This window comes from Dreissena polymorpha, chromosome 14 (assembly GCF_020536995.1).
Source record: "Dreissena polymorpha isolate Duluth1 chromosome 14, UMN_Dpol_1.0, whole genome shotgun sequence".
Taxonomy (NCBI): Eukaryota; Metazoa; Mollusca; class Bivalvia; order Myida; family Dreissenidae; genus Dreissena; species Dreissena polymorpha.
In genome coordinates this window covers 32,697,925-32,710,921 of record NC_068368.1, presented here as the reverse complement: position 1 = coordinate 32,710,921, position 12,997 = coordinate 32,697,925, and positions in this window count along the sequence as shown.

Here is a 12,997-nt window from a genome sequence, read left to right as displayed (position 1 = left end):
TAAAGAAATTGATATTTTCTTTTATTAAGGAAAGGAGCGAATCAAATAGCACGGGCGACATATTACAGATACTGCATGAACCACAAACGGAAGCCGTCGTTATAAGCCCCAAGTTTGTTTACAGCGCAAACACCTTATCAGTGCAATCGCTGTTTGTTTTCCAAATGTTGATGAAGGTTCATCAAAATATATAGCTGATGTCACTGCGGATGCAACCAACTGTGTGAACATTTAACTCTCTTTTAGTTGACATGATGCTGGGCAAAAGACAATAATTGACACGAATATTACTCGTGCTTTGCATATTTTACGCAATATAGACCATATTTATATATGTGAACGTTTTGGTAACTACATGATGCTATAATTTTCTGTATATGGTGTTCTAATTAATAAACAATTTAAATGTGATAATAACCGTATGCCGGAAGATTTGAATTATGCACTCGGTATTTAATAAATTGCAAACATTAGCATTCCGCGAAAGGTATTTAACAAACGAAATCGAATGAAATCACTTTGGGATGTGGCCCTCAGACATGTACATAAAAATTCTCGTTGCCTGCAGTTTCTTCATCCCCAACTCGTTGACTAAATCATCACGTTCGAGACTCGTCAAAATGGCGCCGTCAACTTGGTTATCTTTAAATGTTTCTACGTATTCGTCGAGTTTCAAAAGTCGTAAAATGTCGCCTATTTCATTCATTGTCAAAGTTTTAATTTTATCCATGTTGGTTGACTGTGTCTCTTGATCTGTATTCAATATCTGCGTCATTAGGTAAGAAGAAGGTGTCAACGCTGACATAACGAGTTTCACATAATTCCCATCCGAAATATGACTTTTGTTTTCACTTTCCTTCGAGACGGATCTTAAAATAAAAATATCACAAATACGTTAATCATTGTTATCCTCATTGATTTCATTAGCATTATTCTCATCGTCATCATGAAAAAGTACGATTAAGAAAAAATCTTGATAAGGCTCACCATCTTATTCTTATCATCATCATCATCATCATCATCATCATCATCATCATCATCATCATCATCATCATCATCATCATCATCATCATCATCATCATCATCATCATCATCATCATCATCATCATCATCATCATCATCATCATCATCATCATAATCATCATCATCATCATCAACATCATCATCGTCATCATCATTACATCAACATCATCATTATCATCATCATCATCATCATCATCATCATCATTATCATCATCACCATCATCACCATCATCATCATCATTATCATCATCATCATAATCATCATCAACTATAATATTTAATGAAAACGCAACGCACATGAAGTCACCATAAGCCTCAGAGTAAACTGCATCTGCCGTTCCCACAAGTTCGTAAGAACCGTTCGTGAAGTGACGTACTGATGCGCGGCAAACGGATGTGTTGACATACGGTACCAACCCTAAAGACGCAATTATATTGTATGTTACAACATACACTAAAGTCCAAAACAGCTGGAAGGAAAATATTTACATACAATAATTTGAGGCGTGCGATATTTAATTAATAAAACGTTTTTCTAAAAATGCGCTCGTACCCTTATGAAAAAAAATGTCATTGGTACCTTAATAACCTTAAAAATGAACAAGGTGTTAACCAGGATTGCATTATGGAGCGACATATTTATTGTAGACATGCACACTATAATCAACGCATTGATGCTGCATAATGAGTTTACTACTGTTATTGTTTTAAAGATAAGGTGTTTTCACATCTTTTTTTTTTAAATAGAAATTCGTAATTTATAAATCTAGGCAATCAATCAATTCAACAATTGTATTGCCATTTATTAAGAACATTCCCTCATGAGGGAATGTTCTTAATAAATAACACTACAATGAAATTATTGTTATTGTTTACAATAATCATCAAACTTGTCGTATTGCTCTCCCATACTCATTCTAAAAGTGCAAGTTCAGTCTAAATCACATTGGATAAGAGGGGGGATAGCAATTTCATATAATTGATATGTATGCACGTTAAAGAGGCGTAAAAGTTAAAGAAACGGGAAGCTTAATTGTACACTCTTATAGGAACAAATAGACCGTATTTAACCAAAAATAGACACGTGTTAAATGAACGTCTATTGAAAACAACATTTTAAATGTATATATCGTTTAAGAAGCAGTACCATATTATTTGGATTTGTTTTGAACAATAAAAGAAACGCATTTTTTTATATATGGTCCAAGAAGGATTCATTTGGCAGCTACATGAATCGAACTTAGATTATACTCTTCTAACACTTCAATACCGTTAGTGACAATGCATAGAGTTATTTTATGCACACTTTATTCACAGCGATATTACTATTAGTATATATTTCTCCTTTATCGCGAAATGAGTCACGGCACCACGTTGTATAAATTGTTATAACCAATGAATGTATTACTGATAATTGATATAACGTGACTTATATAAACATATATAAACCAAATAACCAAACATAGGGAAAGAAATACATTAAGATTAAAACGGACACAAGGGTTTTTCAGCAATTTAATATTCATGTTTTTCCAAAACTCAAAATAATAGCCGTTATATATATTGAACAGATGTGTGCACGAGGATTTAACAAATTGTAAGGGTCTCTGCAAAAGACCGTAAAATATAACTGGCACAGGATTAAAACAGAGCTGACATTAATTTACACGAAATAAACGAACGCTATATTGATTCCAGGTATTCGTTTTTCATGGATACAACATATATTTGTATAATGTACTTGCGTACCTTTCATGATAATGTTGGCAGAATTTAGCTGAGACCATTTATATTAATACGTATTTTTAAATTAGAATTTTCGTTGATTTTAGTGTCCATAACGCATTCATTTATAAATGCACTTGTCGGGAGATCGGTAACTGTTGACTTCGACAAACACCTATAATTACATAGCGTTTATTAATAACATGGCTCTAGGTTTTAGGGATAAATAAAACCAAGGCGTTAAGGTCGTTTAACTTAATTGAACTGTACAACCGTTTCGTCGACCACCGAGAGCGTTTTTTACGTTAACACACGCTGACTCACGTTATAACCATCGCTTAAAGGTAACCATGTTGGATAGCACACCTTGTTTGCATAGGGAAGTGTTGGTTGGCGGCGGTAGAGGTCTGCGAGAAGGAAGCACCGGGTTCTTTTGGTCGCTTACATCCACCGCCATGTCAAGAGGTGACTGTACTGCAGGAGGAGGCTTTGGTTTCTTAGCGCACACAGGCGCGGGTTTCTTCTCCGCCTTTGCTGGAAATAATCAATGTCCATGTTTGAATGTTTGTAACAAGAAATACATGCGGAAAATTTGATACATTTATGAGATGCTTTTTTGATAGAAAGATAAATAAGTGAATCCGCTCTATTGTAAGTGAATCATTCAAATTATAATCAAAATTATAATTTGAACCTTTTTAACACAAGTATACGTATTTCGGCGTGCCGTATTACATAACTTTCGTGCGATATATATTTTAAAAACAATCATAATGACTTATAATAATAACACTTATAGTGCAAACGATATACCCGGTTTATCTTTATGTTTCGGATCTTTATGTTTTGGATCTTTATGTTTCGGATCTTTATGTTTCGGATCTTTATGTTTCGGATCTTTATGTTTCGAATCTTTATGTTTCGAATCTTTATGTTCCGGATCTTTATTTTTCGGATCTTTCTGTGTCGGATATGTATGCGTCGGATCTTTATGTGACGGATCTTGTGTTGCAAATGACTGTGGTTCCGTCTGGGGCTTTGATCTGGTAGGCAGCTCAGGTGGAATCTCATTATAGTCACCTTCCTCTGGGTTTTCAGATACAACAATTAAACGACAACAGATAAAGGAGTATATTCTTCAATACAGCAGCAACATGAATTTTGACCTCGGAATCCATTTAAAAAGACCATTGGCAAAAATAAAAATTCACCAATTTTCCAAATAATCGGAATGTTAATTGTATCTCCATAACTTAAGACGTTAATGCAATTACTTTCTTATTACATTAGATGCATGGCTATGCATGCATATTGTATCACATGTCTACTTGTTAATTATGCATACTAAATGCGAAAAATGTATCAACGACTTTCCTACATCACGCAATTACGTCAAATCCGCATACTAGTATTGATGATAGGCAATTGAAAGTATCGAACCATAAGAAATGTATCATATATGATTGCTCACAAACGATCACAAGTATCTACTTGTTCATACCTTCCGAAATCTGACCGGGGATTGCCGGAGGGTCAATAGTAGGTATGCCTCCGTCGCCAATCATAGGGTCAATCTTGCGAGTATCGTACTCAGCAAAATCTGAGAATCGAAAGAAATATGTGAACTAGACGGAAAATATTAATACATACGTTAAGCAGCCTAAATACGATGATTGTTTGCGCATAACAACTCCATCAGAATACGACGAATCGATTGTATTTACTTTTTCATCTAAAAATTATAAACTTCCAAAATGCCCAGCGTCAGGGTGACAAAGTAGGTTCGGTTGGGTCAGTGGAAATAAACACCATTTTACGTATTAAACATTTTTCGCCTATCGAATAATGAATAAACATGTTTCACCTATCTAATAATAAATGTAAAGACATTTTGAAACTTGAGCAAGGTCATATTCATTTCAGTTTTCACATTTATATCGACTATTTAGGCATTCCTTTGAATAAACCACCTTGTGTTCCGCAAGTTACAAATGACATTAGTCATTAATATTGCCTTTGGCCGCTTTGATCTACTTTTAAGTTATGAAGTTCTATCCGAGTTAACTAATAAACAAATTAGGGTTAAGTTTCGGTCACATATCACCGATATTAGCTTCCATTCTTTCGATCATCAAAAGTATCCCCCCTCCCAAAAAAAACAACAAACAAAAAATAAAAAAGAATAAAAAACACTCAACAATCACACAGCATTAACCGATACATGGGTCTCCCATTTTTCTGTCATACACGATGCCCGCTGAGAACCATACGTGGGTTTCCCATTTTTCTGTCATACACGATTCCCGCTGAGAACCATACGTGGGTTTCCCATTTTTCTGTCATACACGATTCCCGCTGAGAACCATACCTGAATTTCCCATTTTTCTGTCATATAAGATTCCCGCCGCTTCTTGGACCAGTTTGCCCATATACGCGTCAAAGTCCGCCTTAGGACGGTTCTTAAGGCCTGTAACAGGGTCCATTGACAGGTTTTATGTCAGGTAAATAAGGTTAACTATGGGATTCATCTTTGGATCTGAAAAAAAGCCAAACTTCGCAGCTTAAGCTTTGCACACATTTTTATTGTATACCGAATATTTTCTTCGTAAGAGGTACACAGTTATTATATAACTGTTAGTAGGCACACCATCGAGATGTAAATATTCATGAGTACGATATCATGTTTTGTTCGGGTGATACAAACACGGTTACAAAAACCCTTTAGGGAGAAGGTCTATAGTGGAAAGCATATTTAAGGACAATATTCATTTTGTGATTGCTGCAAACGGATGTAAACATGATAAGCCCGATCTTTGTATTTCTGAATGATAGTGACAGCATAATGTGTTCCGCTTGATAGAATTGTTTCAGATAATGACCATTGTCTGAAAATATCAAAAATAAATGTTCGGAAGAATGTAAACCATAATATAAGTTGTATGTACTAAATGTTTTAATATATGATTCTTATTTACTATTAAGTGTTGTTCAGTGTATAGTAGAACTATCCCCACAACTGCATGTTTATGATATTAAGTAATTCAACGAGTCTTCATGGCGGGATCGAATAATACGTATATTGAGGTAAAATCTTTACAGATAAATAATTGAGCACATCGCAACCTTCCACAATGCGCTTTTATACAGTTAGTTTGGAGAAGTCATATGGTGTCTGGCATTGTGTAATTAAGCGCTGTAGAGTTTTTATACGTATTTATACCTTTCAAGGTATTATTAAACCGCAACACGTTGATAGCTATCTGAAGTAGGAAATACTGGCATTTATAGTTCGTTACGGTTATTAACTTGACATGAAGTAGGAAATACTGGCATTTATAGTTCGTTACGGTTATTAACTTGACATGAAGTAGGAAATACTGGCATTTATAGTTCGTTACGGTTATTTACTTGACATAAATTATCGATTCGACTGGAAAGAGACACTTGTACGATTTAAGAAGGAATTGCATACAAGATAACATTAAATATTGACATAGGCACATCATAAAGTAAATCGTATAGTCTGTAGTTTAGACAAATGAGTGGGTATTATAAAGATTGTATATCCTTAGTTTGAATAGATATGTTTTTGCAAATGTTTGAAACTATGCAGTCATTAGTCATTTGCTTATCGACCTATTTATAGTACGTTCGATAACAAATCTGGATTTTCTTGTTTACGTAATATTTTGCAGATATTGACAGTAATACGTTAGCGTCTTCGTTATTTGAAGATATTAGCATAATCTGTCAGGAAACACGTGCTACTTTTTTAGTTATTGCTTATATTCTAAACTTATTAATACATTGATAGTTTATCTTATTTTGTGACACATTTTCTTAACTTACACTTGTTCGGACCCATGACCAACTGGAACTTGTCCTGACTGTCAACCGGAAGTGTGAGGAACCGGAAGTCCAGAGAGTTTGAGTCGCGGATCACCACCCGTGGCTGTGAAGAGTAGCAATGGATGCGAACCACATACGGAGAAGGGACCGAACAAATCAAAATGTATCCGAATATATGAACATTTAAAATACTAACCAATGTAAACAGTGACATTAACGCAAATGTTACACATATGAAAAATATCGGTATTTTGCACATTAATTGCACTTCATGATTTGGTAATTTGGAGAAAACGGTTAAGTTTGTTATATCTGTGTGATATTTGATGAATGGAAAGTAATCATTTAATAATTAATAGGAGCGAGAAAAAAACATCTTTAGAGTAAAACTATCAAATGTATATTACGTATGATGATTTATTTGCAATATTATATATTAGGTTAGAAATTATTAACCGTTCTTATTAACGGTTACTTCAACATAAAAGCCTTAGTTTCAAACCTTGCAGACCCATAGGTGTGTACATTTGCGTAATTAAAATTATAAAATGGAAACGAATTAGTTTTTACATACGTCTTTATTGTCAAGTATGTATGCTAGACTGCTTGCATACGTTATACGATTGTTGGAGACTGTGTAACACTTTTGCAGAATAGAACGCTTGCTTAAATTTTACGTTCGAGCACAAGGCTTATTTTATTGCACTAGAGAAGGACCTTTAATCAAACCAATGTGTGTTACATCATTATAGCAATATCCTAGTGCATACTTGTCCCTGCATTTGCTTGTATACTGTAAAAGCGTTAAGGGTGGGGTTGTTTTAGCCTATTGCAAAGCTATTGACACTGCAATAATTTCTTCCGTAATGTACAATCGAGTAAGAAGTGTCTTTAAAAGTATATTATATACTTTAGAGTCGATCAGTGAATTGCGATTGTTTGCTGTGCAATTAACAATGTAAAGAGGAAGATAAATTCAGGAAGAAAAATAAAGTATCAACTGTAAATTTTCTTTTTAAAAGCGCAAATGTGCAATTGAATAAATAAATAAAACATATTTGATTTGTCACCATATACATAGACTTCAGCAAACAAAGTTATCAAATTCATAGTATGTGTAACACATTGGCTGTATGCACCAAGTGCACATGTCATTTCATAAACATGCAACGAGCGTTCCACTCTATTTCTGTTATCAGAGTACACTTATTTTCTTGTTAAGTCGGATATATCCAGCTTATTTCCATCGTGTAAAGGAGGCGTGTTGATTTTGCTAAGAGGAACGGTGCAAAAAAACGATGCCCGTTCCGGCATATACATTGAGTTCTTAAGAGCTCTGTTTGAAACATTTAGGAAAAATGACTCGGTGTATCCTCAAATCGAATCTACGCCGCTGGAGGGAAGAGATGATACGTTACCACTAGATCACGGCTGAGCGTCATCATTAACCTCAGACATGGGCTCATGTTCAATATATACATAAAATGTATTTACTATTGAACACTTCTAATTAACGCAAATGATCTTAATCGTACTTAAACGGTTTCTTTGAACCTTAAGAATGAATGCAATATTATTGTATTTATTTAATGTAGCCGAGGCTTTACTACACAATTATCCCAAGATAAGTGTATCAAAATATCAAAATAATCTATGCAAAAACACGAAACAAAATATAAGGTTTAAGTGAGTTTTTGGTCGTTTGTTTTGCTTAAAGGGGCCTTTTCACGTTTTGGTAAATTGACAAAATTAAAAAAAGTTATTTCAGATTCGAACATTTTCGTTTTAGTTATGATATTTGTGAGGAAACAGTAATACTCAACATTTACAATCCTCTAAAATGGCAATTTTATGCATATTTTGACGATTTAAAAACCTGAAAAGTATAAAGCGTTTCAACGCGAAATAATTTGGAGAGTTCTGTTGTTGTCGTTATATTTTGTGAAACAACAAGGAATGCTTGAATACATCCATGATTGTATGAGCACGGATGGCGGAGTGGTCTAAGTGGGTAGACTTTTACATCAGAACTCCAGGGGTCAGTGGTTCGAGCCCTGTTGAGGGTTACTTTTTTTCTTTTCTTAAGTGTATTCTTGAATTTTAAAGAAATAGTAGTAGTAGTAGTAGTAGTAGTAGTAGTAGTAGTAGTAGTAGTAGTAGTAGTAGTAGTAGTAGTAGTAGTAGTAGTAGTAGTAGTAGTAGTAGTAGTAGTAGTAGTAGTAGTAGTTGACGTAGTAGTAGTAGTAGTAGTAGTAGTACTCGTAGTAGTAGTAGTAGTAGTAGTAGTAGTCATAGTAGTAGTAGTAGTAAGTCGTCGTCGTCGTCGCCGCCGTCGTCGTCGTCGTCGTCGTCGTCGTCGTCGTCGTCGTAGTAGTAGTAGTAGTAGTAGTAGTAGTAGTAGTAGTAGTAGTAGTAGTAGTAGTAGTAGTAGTAGTAGTAGTAGTAGTAGTAGTAGTAGTAGTAGTAGTAGTAGTAGTAGTAGTAGTAGTAGTAGTAGTAGTAGTAGTAGTAGTAGTAGTAGTAGTAGTAGTAGTAGTAGTAGTAGTAGTAGTAGTAGTAGTAGTAGTCGTAGTAGTAGTAGTAGTAGTAGTAGTAGTAGTAGTAGTAGTGGTAGTAGTAGTAGTGGTAGTAGTAGTAGTAGTAGTAGTAGTAGTAGTAGTAGTAGTAGTAGTAGTAGTAGTAGTAGTAGTAGTAGTAGTAGTAGTATTTTCTTCCTTAACAGTCATGCAACCTTAAATTGCCACAAACAATAACCGTTATATATAAACTATAAAGTCTAACCAGTTTTCTCTATAATATCGTATTATTTGAAGATAATATTTTAAACACAATTAAAAAAAATTGTGTGAAAACATTTTTTTCTGAGTTAATATGTGTCTGTCGTTTACTATATGTGTTAATTCACAAAGAGTAACAAAGTTTTTCTTCTATCTTTAAAACTCCTATACAGGTATATGATACCATCTTGACCTCGCGTATCGGTTTTTTAAACCCGGAAGAATTGAACGCCAATCGTCGGTAAAGGCAAGGATTGTGTCAATCATTCAAATTGAGTCTTTATTAAGAATACTTTTTGAAGCGAACTTATTTACGGTATCATAAATTTGAAGACGTCTAAATAATGGTTATCCCTCATCTTGAATAGTAATAACCGTCGATATGTATATTAGTACATTAAACGTCAGACATCCATGCAGAATACGAATTGTATAATCCATACATTCATCGTTACAAGAAAAAAAACAACTGCGTTGCTGTGGTCCAATTATAATTGAATAAAAATATATCTTCGTTAATTTGTAAAGTGTGGTTTGTTTATTTTTATTGTGATGCTATGAGGTTGAATGTTCTTTTCTCTACAACATCAGGGCATAGTGCAAGATTTGGAGTTCTATAAAACCGACTTTTACATAAAATTACCCGTTTCGTGGACTGAGGAAGATTAATAATATTTATGTGAGTAATGATGGTTATAAAACAATAACAACGCACTAAGGTAATGTGTAGGGAGACACAGGTTATGCATTCGGAATGGCCATTTCGGATAACTCTTCACTAATGCTAATACGTGTTCAGAACATATATTCTATAGTTAAGGTATCGCTTTCACATTTGGGATTAAACTCAAACGTAAGCCTTTGCTGGCGTAAACGACCTGGAAATGCAAATAATCACCGTTTCAAACACACGCATCATCTTATCTCATATTAATCGTGCAATGATTTTGGTTCACAATCGCGTGGGCTTATTGGACAATACCTTGATAATCGTGTTTTTTTTAAATATTGACATAAAGTAATACTTGCATTCATCGTTCGCGATACACAACTGGAGATAAAACTATGTGCAATAATGATCACAATTTATATCAAGATGAACGTCACAATTAGGAAGTTCTATGCTGAGATCACGGGTTTATTATTTTCAATGTTTATACCTTACACTTTAAATATTTATATTTAACTATGGGTGAAATACCTATAACCAAATAAGCTCACGAAATGACCACTATCGTCTGCGTCTTAATCCAGACTTATTCCATATTCAACATTTATCAGTCTTATTAAAACGTATACTAATTATACGTCCGTTGGGATTGTGTTGTATTTATTGACTGTATTATAGAAACAATAAGGCACAAGTCACTGGTATTTAGTAAATTTTAAACACAACCAGTACAAGGTCAACTGCTGCAAGCTTTCAGTTCTTCAGGATTCTGGTGTTATTGTTCGGAGTTAACTGTTCTGGGAGTCTATCAATTAAATTAAAATTTGAATGCAGAATCATAGAGGATAAATATTGGCGAAACAAAAAAATTAACACGATGATTGGTAGTTAACAAAACTATTGAATGTTAATGCCACTTTCTTTTGATAGTCATTTAAACAAAAACAACTGGGGACCATCTTATGAAAAATCGTATGACAAAGTAAATAAACAAACATCAATCGTCAGGCCAACAATACCGCTACCAGTATTAACTACAAAGTCATATTGCCCTAGACCATATTAAAATACCATCAACGCAATGAATCTGCAACATTTGTTTGTCACAATATGCAACGAACATTTAACTTTATGATATTGTTGAACGTAACATAGACACAAAGCGAAATATAGTAATCACGGTATAAACAGTCACACGAACTGTCCTTAAATCTGATATTATGTTTTACCTTGTAAGGTATCTTCTTAACTTCCTTGTTACGCAAACTCGTTTATGTGAGGAAGAGTAACAAAGGACGAGTGTGGAATGTAAGACAATTTAGTTAATGTAGTTTTTCTTTATTGGTTTTCAAGTCATGTATGTAGGTTTATACAGCATTGTTTATTTGTGTAAACTAGGCCCTGTATATAAAAAATACGGCTCAGGGTTTTAAAATAGGAGATTATGTTGCTTGTGTATTCATAATAAAAAATTGATATGAGTCATGAGTCATTAATTTAAAACACAAATATGCTGCATCTGTTTTTAAACGTATAACACATGTTGTGCAGAAAACAGTGTGCTTGTAATAAACATACGACTAGTCACATGACATATCTGTACCGCTTCATTTTCGGATTTCATGAACGTTCATATATATGATTATTTTTGTTGGACCGCCTATATTTTTTAACGATAATCATCGTGACAACTACAAAAAGCAAGCATATTATGAAATAAACACTGAACAAATTCTTCATGCGGTGAAGTAATACATGTTTGCAGAAAACTTCTTCTCTCGGAATTAAATGATCAATGTTATGCAGTTTGGCCGGTTTTCAATGCCATTTGGACCATTTGGACCTCCTATCGCATTTGACGCGTATCCAATTGAGCGATGGATTTTTGAAATGACATTTTCTTCAAGTTATTGTTAAGCTTAACGTGGTTTATACATGTATGCATGGGAAGTGGAAGAAGTAACTAACTGATTTATTTGTTAAAATATCCGCCGTTCAATGGGAACATTCAATAAAAGTAAGTCTTGCAGAAAAAACTATATGATGTTAGTATAAATCGCCATCTGTATTTATTGAATATATATGTTGTATAGTAAGCGCATAGTTTGCTATAAAGTATTATTGAGGTTTATGGGATAAATATTATTACATCACATATTAAGTCCCTTGATAAAATCTAGTACCCCCCTTACTGGTTTCCTAAGAAACGGTTCTGCATCAAATGCCCAGATATTTTAGGGTAGTACCCCTCTTTGTTTTCAAAACAAACCTGCAACATATGTTATGTTCAATATTTCGTTAAAGCTGAATTCTCTTGATAGACTTAGTTCAACTTATCTATTGATACATTTGAATTCTAAAAGTATTTATATTAGTGAACATGGCATCCATCCTAATCATTTGAAATAGACATACAACAATTCACCATGTGAATAAAACAATTGAGCCGGAGCCAACATATTATAATTGAAATACTTAAGTCTCGTTAAATCAATCATTATATTCAATATGTAAATTCTGAAAAGAATCATCGGTATTGATGAGATAATAAACACATACGACCCTTTATAATCACATGGACGCCATTAATAGCTTAATATCTTTCTATTTTGTATACGGAATAATATAAAGTAAATAGCTGGAAAATGATTTATTTATATGACTCATAACTCTATTTAATGAGTTTGGGGAATCTATAAAAAGGAAAATTGGTTTAAAATATGAAGCCATTACAAATTTACTGCCTCTGTTCACCGACTTGCATTGACCGTGACATAAAAATAAAAATGGTATGTAATGATTTAATGGTTTTAAGATGCATCTCCTCGACAATGAACAGACAGCAATTCTTTGTTCCTATTATAAAGATTGACGTAGCGATTGTAGTCGTGGTGAAAATCCTAATCGTGATGATCGTTTCAGATTTTGAGCAAATCTTTTCAATTGTAATACT